Source organism: Odocoileus virginianus, chromosome 30 (genome assembly GCF_023699985.2).
Source record: "Odocoileus virginianus isolate 20LAN1187 ecotype Illinois chromosome 30, Ovbor_1.2, whole genome shotgun sequence".
In the NCBI taxonomy this organism is placed as follows: Eukaryota; Metazoa; Chordata; class Mammalia; order Artiodactyla; family Cervidae; genus Odocoileus; species Odocoileus virginianus.
The window spans coordinates 17,113,196-17,127,241 of record NC_069703.1 but is presented as its reverse complement, the minus strand read 5'-3'; the positions used below and the strand labels follow the sequence as shown (position 1 = coordinate 17,127,241).

At 39.7% G+C, this 14,046-nt stretch overlaps 1 long non-coding RNA gene across 1 annotated transcript in view; it reads left to right on the top strand.

Annotated features, from left to right (window-relative positions):
* Positions 1–13,485, top strand: part of LOC139032176 (uncharacterized) — a 46,316-nt gene extending 32,831 nt beyond the window's left edge. Inside the window, exon 2 of the long non-coding RNA XR_011484691.1 lies at positions 10,807–13,485. This is a non-coding gene — a long non-coding RNA (uncharacterized lncRNA). The remainder of the gene's footprint in view (positions 1–10,806) is intronic.
* Positions 13,486–14,046: the final 561 nt, after the last annotated feature.

The window sequence follows — 14,046 nt, the reverse complement described above, 5'->3', positions numbered from 1 at the left end:
AAGAGAAGCTGAGAAGCTGTTTGAGAAAGTCTCAGAAACAAAGTTCCCCAGCAGTGGGGGTGGAGGCATCCTATACTGGAAAATACAGTTTAACATCTTTTTTTCCTAACACCACAATCTGATGAAAGGGTACATATTACAGCTACACCCATGTGATTTTATGTGAGTTACTTCTCTGATCTCAGCCTCCTTATCTGTAAGATCAGGAACACTAGGACCTGCTTGCTCAGTCCTTGTGAATGTAGATCTACCATGCAGGACATACAGTAGATACTCAAGAAATTCTACATTTCTGTCCCTTCCCTAATCAGAGGGTCCTGGCATGACCAGTAAGGATTTGGATCTTGAGGTTGTTGGGCAACCTGCCCATGGTCCACAAACCCATCAATGTGGAGAACGTTTTGCCTGTGATCCTGTGGCAGAAAAAGTGAAATTTATAATACCAAGGACCATGAAGTATGATGGAGAAAAAGCAAATGGTTATTTAAAACCCAACTATAGCTACACTTCCTTCTCCAGGGGATCTTCCCAACCCAGGGAGCAAATCCAGGTCTCCTGCATTGCAGGTGTATTCTTTACCACTGAACCACCTGGGAATCCCAAGAGGCACTATGAAAGTGAAAGTGAACTTGCTCAGTCATGTCCGACTCTTTGCGACCCCACGGACTATAGCCTGCCAAGTTCCTCTGTCCATGGGATTCTCCAGGCAAGAATACTGGAGTGGGTTGCCATTTTCTTCTCCAGGAGATCTTCCTGACCCAGGGATTGAACCTAGGTCTCCCGCATTGCAGGCAGACTCTACCATCTAAGTACCAGGGAAGTCAGAAGAGGCACTATACTGCTAACTAAATTCCCTTGTTATCCCCAAACCTTCGCTAAGATGTTCTACACACTCACACTAACTACTGTGATATTTTAGGGGATAAATCAAGGAGAAAGCACTGTATTCTGCCTCAGGTGATGTGATACAATACAGACACCGTTCTTGGGGAGAACATCACAGTCTGAAAAAATCACAAACTGAAAAGTGGTTCAGAGCCTGAGTTGACCAAGGAAAGCATACACCATCCTTACCTTTCTTTCTTTCCCCTGCCAGAATTTTTGGAAAAACTATAAGCAATGTGGGGCTTCTGTCACTTGCAGGATAAGGTTCAAATCCATTCCATTTAAATATAAAACGATGGCACACCTCCACTGATGTCTGGGATACTGCAGTAATACTGGGCTGGATGTAGGTAGGAAGGTGCCCATGTCCTCCAGAGCAAAATTCAAGGGTAGCAGTCTGCAGTCCACTTCTCACAAAGGAACAGTCAGTCATCTCTGGAGAAAAGCTTTATTTTTTCTATCAGGTTTGTGGGTTTGTTTGTTGTTATGTACTTACACCTCAAGCATAATTCTGGTTTCTTAAAAGAAACTGACTACACAAGAGAAAATACATCAGAATTTCCTTTGGAAGTATTTGTCAGCTGCCAACATGGATATTTCAAATTTGAGCTCCCAATTTGGATAGCAACAAAGATTCATAACTTCATTAAAGACCCGATCTTATTTTATGGAGGAAAGGAAGGGTTTGTAAGAACACAAGTTTGCTTTTCGATACAGTTTCAGTGTAAAGGTAGATAAATTACCCTATTCATTTTATTTCCTTTCATAGTTCTCTCCCCCCATCCCACCAACCACTACTGCCTAGATGCTTGTTTCTTCAATTTGCTATAATTTAATCACTGACTTAGTTATTTAAGACTCATAGACCCCCAGGTGAATATCTAATTTAGGTGGCATTTGTTTCAGTGCTCATTTTTAAAACTAGGTTATCATTTTGATATTAGTAAAGCAGACACAGGTGTATGTGAGTTATTTTCTGCAGAGGATTACAGTAACTTATTTTCTAGTTTGCTAGTTAGTTATTTGAAAGGAAAAATAATTGTGATAAGAGCAATGCTTGGAATGTAATTGATTCTCAGTAAATGCTTCAAAGGAAATAAAGGCTGAAGATATCAAAAAATGAAGCAATGAATGAATTAATGAACATATCAAGATGGCCTGCAGTCCATGGGGTTGCCAAGCATTGGACATGACTGAATGACCAACACACTTCACTTGCTCTGAAAAGGCATTTAATTATTGATAATCCATGGAGAGATTTAGACGTTCTACACTCTGAGAAAACCACCACTTAAGATCTTTTCAGTTGTTGAGGTTATTTTATAAGGTTGTTGTCGGGAGGCAGTGCAGTATAATGAAAGAACATGGGACTTAAGGTGATGTACAAACCCAGGTCCAGATCCCATCTCCGTAAGCAAGTGACTTCATCTCTCTCATCTCTCTCTCTCCCCCAGCTTGTGTATCGGTTGCACTCTCTATCTCCCCACAATAACATCCCTAACCCAGCCAACAGCATAAGCACATACACACCCCCCACATGCACCAGTGTGTTTATGTAAATATTTGTCTAGGCAAGTGGGTACCTAAAACTTTTAGGCGGCTTGTCTTAGATTTACAGGTTGAAGTCTGAAAGGAAAAGGGAACTCTCCCCGCTTCTACTGCTTTTCTCTTTATTTACTGAGCACTGATTGAAAAAATAAATGAATACTCAACTCAGGCTACTACTCTCTTTCATCTTGAGTATGCCGAAGGGTTTTTGGAAATAAGTGTAAAACACATATTTTGACTTTTAAAAAGACATGTACCTTTATTATCGTCTTCTGACAAAAGTGATGTTTAAGATATTTGTGCAACTTTCTTAGAGATGAAATACAAGTTCTCTTTTCTCCTTTCAACAAACTGTTTTCTTCATGGACGAGTGTTTGTGGTTGAACAATTATAGCACTCCATCCAACTCTGGAATTCACATTGTGTTGTGAATTTGTAATATTTAATTTTTGTGTTTATAAAAAGATAGCATATTGTCATACTATATTATTATTATACTAAATGAAGTCAGAGGATGACAAATATATGCTATCACACATGGAATCTAAAACATTATACAAAAGAACTTATTTGTGAAATAGATACAGACTCACAGACATAGAAAACAAGCTTATAGTTACCAAAGAGAAATGGGGGCATAAATTAAGAATTTGGGATTAGCAGGCACAAACTACCAGATATAAATAAACAACAAAATCCCACTGTATAGCACAGGGAACTAATATCTTGTATTAAGCTGTAATGGAAAAGAATATGGAAAATAATATAATGAAAAATAATTATGAAACTACAATGGAAAAGAAAATATGAAAATATGAACTATCATGTTAAAGAATATGAATCACTTTTCTGTACACTAGAAGTTAACACAGCATTGTAAATCAAATATACTTCAATTTTTAAAAAGATACTATATATAGGTTAATTGAATTATAATAGTTAATGTGTTAAAGTTATTAATACCTGAACATTACTGAGACTTCTTTTAAGTTTGCCCTTTCAATCATGAGTGGCTTTGCCCATTTCTTTCATTTTATTGGTACAATTGAAATACATGCAATTAGAGCATTTGCCCAAGGATCATGATGGTAGGGGAGAGTAGCTTGTGCCATGGGCTTGTGAGCAGAAGATCCAAAGGAGCCTATAATGTATAGGACTAGAATGTATACACAAGACATAGTCTGGGAATTGATCATTTCAATCACCAAATTAGACAAAAATCCTAAATATCTGTGTTAATTTTTAAAGACTCCATCTGTGTGAGATCAAGAGAGTAATGCAAATTAACAACAAAAAAAGGTGTTGGCAGGTGTAGGTTGGCTCAAGTGAGTTCCAAGAACCAGTGACTGAAGAGTGAACTCTGATTTTTTCCCGGTTTCTCTTCATTGTTTGGAATTAGAATGGTCTAAATACCATGAGTAATATGGAAGTTCTCTGAAGGGTAAGTTACTGCTCTGATTAACACTTTCTGATAATTCAACTGGAAACATAATTGAGAAACATTCCTATGGCAGTTTCTCAGAGATGGGAGTGATATGCAGAGTCACTCTGCTTGGAACTTCATCAGTTTATTCCTAAATCCTGGCAGGATGAATTCATCACTTGCTTAGTTGTTGCTATTGCCTTTTCATGCCTAAGAAACAAGTCCTGGTCCTTAAATAGCCACTGTCATCACCCTTAACACCACAATGCACCTTCTTCTTTCTACTTTGTATTTCAAATTCTACAGGATATTCTATTCATGATATCTCTGAAAGAAAAGTGGTAGAAGATGTGGTGATTTTTTTAATGAAAATAGTTTATAAATATTCTCCATGTTCTCTTATGAGGTTAGTGTCTGGATAATGTGTTAGCCCATAGGCTCTGGTGACTAATGGTAATACAAATTATACTGGCATAGCACTTGCTTCTTTATTCATTTTCAGAGGAGTCCAACCTACTTTAGACATTTCTTTCTTTATGTCTTTTATGTATCACCACTGGTTTACTTTTAATCTAGTTTATTTTTATTGTTGAATATCTACATAGCCATAAAGTTTAAATAGTTATAAAAAGAAAATTATATAAATAAAAAGGACAGAGTTCACATCTTTCAGACATTCTCTTTGGAGTCATTTGAAAGATGTTTAACTTTTGGTCCCCAGTAAATTCTCTTGTGGCCTTGCCAGCACCACATTAGGTGGCCAAGTAGATAATTTGTGTCTTGAGCCAAGGTTAAGAAAAAACAACTGTAGATAACCAACAATTGAAACTACAAACCAGCAAAAGAAAGAGCACCAAATTATAACTGTGTATTACCAGGATTTAAAATGAATTTTATGGTTCTTTAGCTTGAGTTTAGATCCATATTTTTTTTCAAGTACATCTTAATCACTCTGTTCACGGGGCTCTTGACATGCTAGAGAAGACTCTTGAGAGTCCCTAGGACTGTATAGAGATGAAACCAGTCAATCCTAAAGGAAATCAACCCTGAATGTTCATTGGAAGGACTAATACTGCAGCTCTAATATTTTGGCCACCTGATGTGAAGAGCTGATTCATTGAAAAAGACCCTGATGCTGGGAAAGACTGAGGGCAAGAGAAAGGGGTGGCAGAGAATGAGATGGTTGGATGGCATCACCGACTCGATGGACATGAGTTTGAGCAAAGTTCAGGAGATGGGGAAAGACATGGGAGCCTGGCGTGCTGCAGTCCACAGGGCCACAGAGTCAGGCATACTTAGTGACTGAACTACAACAACAGGTCACTTCGTATTAAGAACAAAAAATACAATAGTGAAGAAATTTCATTGCTACACATAATTAAATAATTATATTTCAGTATATAAAACAGAGACCTTATTGTAGCAAATAATCATAATAGTTTAAAAAAAAAAAACAGACTTTCTGACTACACCTAGAAAGGTCACTTTTTCCTAATTCAGTAATAATAATAAAAATAAAATAAATTCCAGTAAATCTCCTTAATAAACTGCAGAAGACTTCTTAGAAGTCTTTTCCTTACTTTTGTGTGATATTATAACTCTTTGGAGAAGGTTCTACTGGAGTTTCGAAACACTAATAAAGTCAAGGTGTCCATTTTTACTACAGGTTTTTAGACCTTCAGCTTCTTAGAAAAAGTTCATGTGAATATGAGAGTCCAATAATGCTGCCTAACTTAAAATATGTTCTCAATTTATAGCTAGAAATAATTAGAAGTCTTCATTTTAAATCATTCACACTATGGACAAATCATTGAATGACATTTCTAAGAATTTTCTATTCAAGTAAGAGGAACTGTAGATCATCCATTTTCTTGACATATGTAATGGTGAAACCCCCTTCACTATAGCTATTGTTTTGGTTTTCTACATAGTTGAGTGATTAGAATGTGCTTTTTAAAAAAATAGGAATCCTAACCCAAGAAGTTAAAGCAATAAAATTCATTCTCAATCATGCTAACACCTGATTAAATGTGATGCCTTCTCACTAATTTGTGGTTTCTTCAGTTGTTATTAATCTACAGTTGGTTTTCCACTGTAATACCTTTTGCATCCAATTCTCTATTTCCAGGGCCCCTGAACTTGGCCTCAGGGGTCTATCAGGTTTTCTGCTAACTACTGTACCTTAGGTAAGTCATATAGTGTCATAGATGCTCTGTGAACACCCTCACATGTAAAATGTAAGAGTGAAAGGAGATTAAATTATATCCAACATGCCTGTCCTGAAGAATTTCAGGAAACTACAATTCCAGTTCAGGTTCCTCTTATACCAGGAACCCTGTCCTCATTAATCTGTCTACCTTCAGTATGACCTCTAGCATTTAAGGTGGTTTATTAGAATTTAATCACTTTGGATTTGGGGAAACCTTTTTAATGTTTATTTTATACTGGAGCATAGTTGATTAACAGTGTCACATTTCAAGTGTATAGCAAAGTAAGTCACTTATACATACACATGTATCTATTTTTTTTCCAATTCATTTCCCATACAGGTTGTTATAGAATATTGTGGAGAGTTTCCTGTGCTATACAGTAGGTCCTTGTTGATTATTTTACATATGTTAGTGTATTTATGTTAATCCCCAACTCCTAATTTATCCTTCTCCTGCATTGGGGAAATCTTGCTTATCTTCATTTACTGTTTAAAATTAAATCTATCTCCTGGACTTCCCCCCCCAGATATTCCCACCTGTTTTCCAAACTTGTGTAAAACCATCATGAAAGCTGAAGCTACTGAACTTGGCAGAATTCTGTGTAGGCAACTGGTCTTGTTGGCCATAAGTTCCTTAGTCACAGCCATAGGTAATCCGCTTCCTTCTTGGCTGTTAGGGAAGGGTTTGGTAAGCCAATCTAACAACTTCCACGCCCCACCCCCTACTTGCTTGGGATAGTTCTTTCCTCCTGCCGGAGGCTTCATGCCAGGTTGTGCAGAGCGATCAAGTTACTTCTGCAGTGGAGCCAGCAACGGCACAATGCTGTTTATCTGCCGTCCACTCCACAATTGTCTTTTTCAACATCAAAAGTTCTGCTTCCCTTGACTCTTCATGTTTTTCTACCTCGGGAAATCTACCACTTGTCCCATTTGTTTCTAAAGAATTGATGAATGTTCTAATTTTCAATTTTGCTTCCCTGTTCCCAGTAACATACTGAATTGCACATAAATTGGTGAGACTTAACTTCAGCAACAAATGAAATAAGTTAAAAAAAAAAACAAAATCTTTCCACCCATCCAGAAAGTCATATGCTAGGCCTGAGAGCAATGGGAATGGAATGTTTCAGAAAAGTTAGACATTTACACTTTTCACAAATGTGAAAACGACAGCTTTCACTTCAGTCATAGGGTTTTGCTTAGAATTGATGCCTTCTTATAATGATCTTTGCTGGGATTAGTATATGAAAAGCTGTTATGAAGAGGCAAAATCTATGCTATGTCAACGTACACTTGGCAAAGAGAGTGACTCATCGTCATGAATTCTGTGTGTATTAAAGAGTTCAGTTGGGTGGCCAGGTGATCGGTAGGAGTGTCTTATTTACCTGGGAGGACCTGGAAAGCCTTTTCCACAGTGTCAACAGGATTGTTGTTAAGCAGCAAGTTGGCAAACATGGGAAAGTTGTCATTAAACAATGTTGGGATTCAGAACTGTTGACGTTTATTTGCTTTTTGACTCTTCAACAACTCATGGAACTATCCAAGCTATCTGAAAAGGCACATGCATCATTGCACGCCTTCTCTCTCTCTTTTTAAAGCTCTTGGCAACTCTAAAACAGGGTGAAAAAAATCCTGTAGGGTGAGGACTTTTTTATGTGGGCCTCCATAAATGGGCTTTCAGGAGTTCGTGAACTCCTGCAAATATATGTGGCATGTGGTGTATAATTAATGTGTGTATAGAGAGTCTCCTCTTTGGGTAGAGTGGGAGGCTTACATGTCTTTTACTAGATTTTTAAGGGGTCTGTGAAACAATGATGTTTACAAACTATGCCTCTGGGGTCTAAGTTGAGCAGCTTTAATAATGTGGGTGGGGAAGCAGAAAGAGAATACTGGCATAGTGCATGTTCTTCTACACAATTTGTAAAAGCAAGGTCATGTAGGTAGTCGTGGAAGTACAAGACAGGAAACCTTGGTCACTGCTGCAAAGTCAAACTGGTACGTTGAAAGCAGTTGAATTGAGAGAAAATTAACATAGCCCCTAGAAGGCATCAGGACACCCTCATCCTATCCAACTAGAAAGGAGTTTTCTAGCTTTTGGTATTCGTTGGAAAACTGCCAACAAGTACTGCTTTTCTAAGAGTTGTTGTTTAGTCACTGTAAGTCCAGACCCTTTTTGCGTCCTACTCAAGAGTTCCTCCTCAGATGCAAATGGGTTCAGGATCTATTTGCTGCTGTGCTTGGTTCATCACACAGCTCTGAGACTTACATCCAGGGGGGCCTTTACACAGCCCCCTATTTGCTGAGTAAAGAGAAACTGTTGGATCAGGAATTGTGTTGTTCCACCCCCAAATCTGTATAGTTTTCTCAAATTGCATCAAGGTAGCAGACTTCAGAAATGGCAGTCCAACCTCTGAGACCTTGGTAAATTCTGTTATCTTATTTCTGTTCCCTTCACAGTAAGGGAGCTTTGGAGATGCTTTCTTCCCAACTGAATCACCACCTTTGACTATGCCTTCCTCATTTACTGGTGAATCCACATCCATCCCCCTTATAAAAACAATGACAATAAGCTTTGCTACAGTTGGCTGACCCTGGCTTCTCTCCAAGGCAGGCTTCTGCTTTTATTTATTTATTTTTTTTTTGGTCTCATGGTTTCTTAGGTCAGAGAAAAATTGGTTAAGAACCTGAATTTTTCTTTGGGTTTAAGCTTCATTTGTAGGATTGTGCCTTATTTGCGAGGTTTCCAAAAGACACTGTTCTGCCCACACCTTATCAACTTCACTCCCAGAGTTTATAAGCCATGACTGCTGGGTGACCTCCCTCCCCCCAAAACCTTCGCATCTCCCCCTCCCCCCGCTTTTTTTTGAGGTGGGGGAATAGTATACAGACTTCCCTTGAAGTTTTAGATAGCATTCTTAAAATGGGTTATTTTGCTTCCTACTATCCTTCCAGCTAACTGCACACACACCCCCAAACTCCATTTCCACAGAATGTGAGATTTTACTCATCAAAAAGTCAAGTTATCATAATTGACTGGCAACGTATCTGCTTCTGCAGTGCTGAGTCTGCATTAGTATTTTAAATATGCCTTTCTTAACTGATGCTATCATCAGTTCAGTTCAGTCGCTCAATCGTGTCCTACCCCATGGACTGCGGCACGCTAGGCCTCCCTGCCTTATCACTAGCTCCCAGAGTTTATTCAAACTCATGTCCATTGCAGAGAAAGCAATGGCACCCCACTCCAGTACTCTTGCCTGGAAAGTCCCATGGATGGAGGAGCCTGGTGGGCTGCAGTCCACGGGGTCACTAGGAGTCGGACACGACAGAGTGACTTCACTTTCACTTTTTACTTTCATGCTTTGGAGAAGGAAATGGCAGCCCACTCCAGTGTTCTTGCCTGGAGAATCCCAGGGATGGGGGAACCTGGTGGGCTGCCGTCTATGGGGTCGCACAGAGTCGGACACGACTGAAGTGACTTAGCAGCTTAGCAGCAGCATGTCCATTAAATCAGTGATGCCATCCAACCATCTCATCCTGTCATTCCCTTCTCCTCCTGCCTTCAATCTTTCCCAGGAGAGCATATGCTATCATATGTTTTTCCTTAAATCTAAAAACTATCACTTAGCCTTAAATAAAAACAGTGTTGTTGAAACACAAGTACCTTGGGTATAAAATCTGGATAGTCATTTGCATATAATTGTGACAAGTAAGTGTGTGGTGAACATAATGGCATGGTCTCTAAACTCTGCAGACTTCAGATACAAATTCCCCCTTTAGAGTTGAATGGATTTTTACATTTTACTCCATAAATATATTAGTTTCTTACTATTGCTATAACAAATCAGTGGTTTAAGACAGCAAAAATGTATTTTCTTACAGTTCTAGAGGTCTGAAGTCCAAACTGTCTTCCACTGGGTGGAAGTCAAGGTGTCAGCAGGGCCATATTCATTCCTTCTGGGTGTTCCAGAGGTGAACTCATTTCTTTGCTTTTTCCAGCTTGCAGAGGTAACTTATATTTCTTGGCTCCAAGCCCCTTGTTCTGTGTTCAAGGACAGCAATACAACAGTGAATCTCTCTGCCAACCCCCTGCCCTCCCTTTTATAAGTTTCCTGTGCCTACACTGGACCCTCCTGGGTAATTCAAGCTACTCGCCCCATCTCAAGATCTTAACCTAGTCATACCTGTAAAGCCCCTTTTGTCATGTCACATTACATATTGCCTGGAGCTTCTGGAGATTAGGATGTGGACATCTTTGGGAGCCATCATTAAGCCTACCACAGTAAAAATTAATGGGGTGTCTACAATATAATGCCTACTCTAAAGAAGATCCTTAGTCTTCAAAATTTCATTGGAAATAAAAATATTTACTGTTCACTAGACCAATTAACTCCAGCCAGGTCAGAATTGTTAGAGTCAATTCAAATGAAAACCTTTCCAATTCAACTCCACAAATGCATTTTGGGTGCAAGTGTTAGGCTGGAACATTGAGAAAATCCAACAGCTCTTTAGGTAAAAGGAGTTGTCAGGGTAATTTCTTTCTAGGCTGTGGGTTTCTCCACAGATGTTGCAAATAAATCAGGAAGAGGCTGGAGTCATGGCAGTTGTGTTTAGTATTCTCTAAACTGTGCTCAGAGCTGACAAACCGTAAACACTTTCTTCCATCCCCATTCCCTGTAAAGGAGTTATGCAGCTGGTTTGCCCTGCAGTTCTGACTTTTCCAAATTTTGTAACTTTATGCCTTCAGACACAGAAAACAGCCGAGGAGGCCGTGCCCAGTTCTTCAGGTGGCTGACGATCGCCCTCCATGCTCCTTCTGGAAGCCTCTCTCTCCGCCGATGATGAGTGACGTGTGGCGAAGGTGGAGCAGGTGTGCCGTGTCCGCCCTCGGCGTGTTGAAGCGTGACTCGGGGGAAGAAACTTGGCTTTTCCATTTCTTACAGGAGAAGGGAACCAAAGGGATGACAGACTCCCATAGGAAATGCACACACACACACCTGCTTTTTGGGATTTGATGCTCTAGGCAGTTTCAGAAAACAAACCCCAGAGTAAAACCGTCAGCAGGAGAATGCCTTCCTGCTGTTCAACGTTAGTCTCAGAAACTAAGTAGCACTTTCTGACCAGGTGAAGGAGAATATTTTCTTTTTCTCCTTTTTTCCTAAACACAAAACTAGTTTTTATTACTTTCCTTGGCAATAAATTATTCTTTTCAAATCACATTTGGATAAAAATATCAGATGACCCTGACAGTGTTTAAACATAGATATTTCTCATTCATAATCTTTGAAAACAAGGTCTAGTTTTTGAACTTTATGTATCTTCACATAAGATCTAGATATAAGTATGTAAATTATTGCTGTGTATAATAAATATGTAGCCTACTGAGAAATTAGCATCATTAAGAAGAGAACTACTTACCTGATATTTTTGTCTGCTTTTGGCATACAAACAGTTGTGTGCTGGTAAATTAATAATAAAAGGCTCTCTAGGGGAAGACAGCCCTAATTTGTAATGTTTGTAGCTTTCTATGGTGTTAAATAATGGGCTTCCCTGGTAGCTCAGTGGTAAAGAATCTGCCTGCTAATGCAAGAGATGAGGGTTTGATCCCTGGGTCAGGAAGATTCCCTGGAGAGGGAAATGGCAAGCCACTCCAGTATTCTTGCCTGGGAAATCCCATGGACAGAAGCTTGGGGAGCTACAGTCCTCAGGGTTAAAAAAAGAGTCAGATACAGCTTAGCGACTACACAGCTACAACTAATGGTGTTTAAAAATACTCCCACCAATACCAATTTTAAGCAACCATCCTGAAGTCACTGAAGACAGGGATGGGGAAGAAGGGCTCAGTTGTTTTTCCTGAGCTGGTGTAAGAATCTATAATATGACCTAGAGAATTCATATAGATAACAATGGGATATTTCAGAACCCTGACTCTGAAAGTACTGTGTACATTTTGCTATTCAGTGAACCATGAGGCTATATCATAGATCTGTAACCGAGAACATGATTTCTGACCTAGGATGGTCTGGATTCTTCTTTTCCTAGATTCTGCTAATAATTCTTCGCTCTGTATCTTATCCTGGTTATCCTGGGAGTCTGCCTCTTGCTTCAGGGGCTTTGGTAAAAATCACAGGATGCCCCAAATTCTTATTTATGCAGTTAACACCAAGTGCACTTTTTATGTATGGAGTTTTCTCCAATTGCCCTGTGTGAAAGACTTGAGTCCTTTCCAAAATCAGCTGGAAATACAAGATGCCTGTTTGTACGGAAATTTCCTGAGACTGCCTCTTTTAACTTGCTGACCTGGGTAGTATATATGTGAGTTTCCCACTGGATTTCATACCCTGCATTTTCTCTGATTTGCAGTTGCAAAACTTTTGCACTAATGTACAAGGGTCCCTGTCTGCCTCCCACCCCAGCCTCAGTATTGCCTCTAGACCTGGGCAGGTGGATCTGCTGCTCTGGGCTCCTGAACCAAAGATTTGACTGTAGCCATCTGCTGGTTGTTTCCCTTCCCATTGAGTTTGTGACCCCAGTTCTAAGACCAATGTCTAAATTCCAGAGATACCGGAATTGCCCACCCAACAGGCACAGAGTGTATTGGATCTGAATTGGTATCTCTGCCTTGTCCATCTCCCAAAGGGCAGACTGTGCCCGAGATTGTGATAAAGGGAAGCTGTTGCTGTGAACGGAACTATACATAAGGGCTACGATGCAGCCTAAGCTTGAGCCAGGCTTTCTAGGTCAAGGATGTGGATTGGAATGTATTTCATGCAAGCATGTGTTGGCTTAAACATTTATATATTTAGACATACAGTATATGGACCTCCATTTGTACTCTTTATCCTGCCCTGTGAATATTAGGGCAGGACCCCCAAACCACAGGGCACACAGAAGAGTGTTCTCTTTTCTCCTTTAACTGTAGACAATCTACATAAGGATGAGGTTTTTAAGAGGGAAACATTCTAGGGAAAGAAGCATGGACACGTGGATTCCTTTATCAAAGAATAGAAAGCTAATGTCCCAGTGCTATTGCCAGAGAGAATGTAGCCAGCCCAGCCCCAGGAGCTTCTGTGAAGACACGCTTGGCTCCCTAGACAGCAAGGAGACTCATCAACGGCAGTAGCCCAGCTTTCAGAACAGAGATCCACTTCCTCTTCACTTAACCTCCTGCCTCTCCCTGTACCGCTCTCTACCTCCTCCAGAGAGGAGGTACTCAAGAGAGCTAATCACTGTCCTGGGGGAGGTGTTAGAGGCTCCCCCTAGTTGCAGACTCTGGCGTCACCCTAATCTCATCAATTCTACCATGGTCCGTCTGTTTCTTCATTGAAGTGAACCAACCAGTGAACATCCTAAACTCCTTTGGGTGAGAAGAATCACCTTCTGTGTAGACTGTGAGCTGAAAAATAAATGTCTTCATTGTGTAGCACCATGGTCTTTTCTGTGTCATTAATCTCCTTTTTGCAAAGCCCAGCATCAGTAGCTCTGGGACATTATAATATAATTGCTGCCTACTCAAGATCGAGTAGGCTACTATATGAACATACTATTTCCCAAGGCTTTCTCAGCAATACCTATGTCAGTGTGGGAATGCAAGTTAAGACAAACTACACTGGTGTCATTGTTTTGTACTCAATAGATGGTACAATAAAAATTCAGCATCATGGCTATCTCCAAGACTGTCAGCATGCATGTAATAATAATGCTTGTTTCAGTAGTAAGTACTTCTTGTGGGAAGAGTATTATAGTATCTTCTAGTTAGTAAAAGTACTCAGATAAAAATTTTCATGAACTGGGAAAATAAAGAAAAAACCAATTAGCCAAAATTTGAAGAGTATTGACCACTGTGAGGTTTATGTTAAAAGTATGATAGGAGTCCTGCCTTTATGATTATCACCAGTTGGGTAGAGGCAAGTCTAATACTCCAAAAACAAAAATAGAAAAACTTAAGGTAGTATATCACCTCGGACTAGCATGTAGTATTGACTCT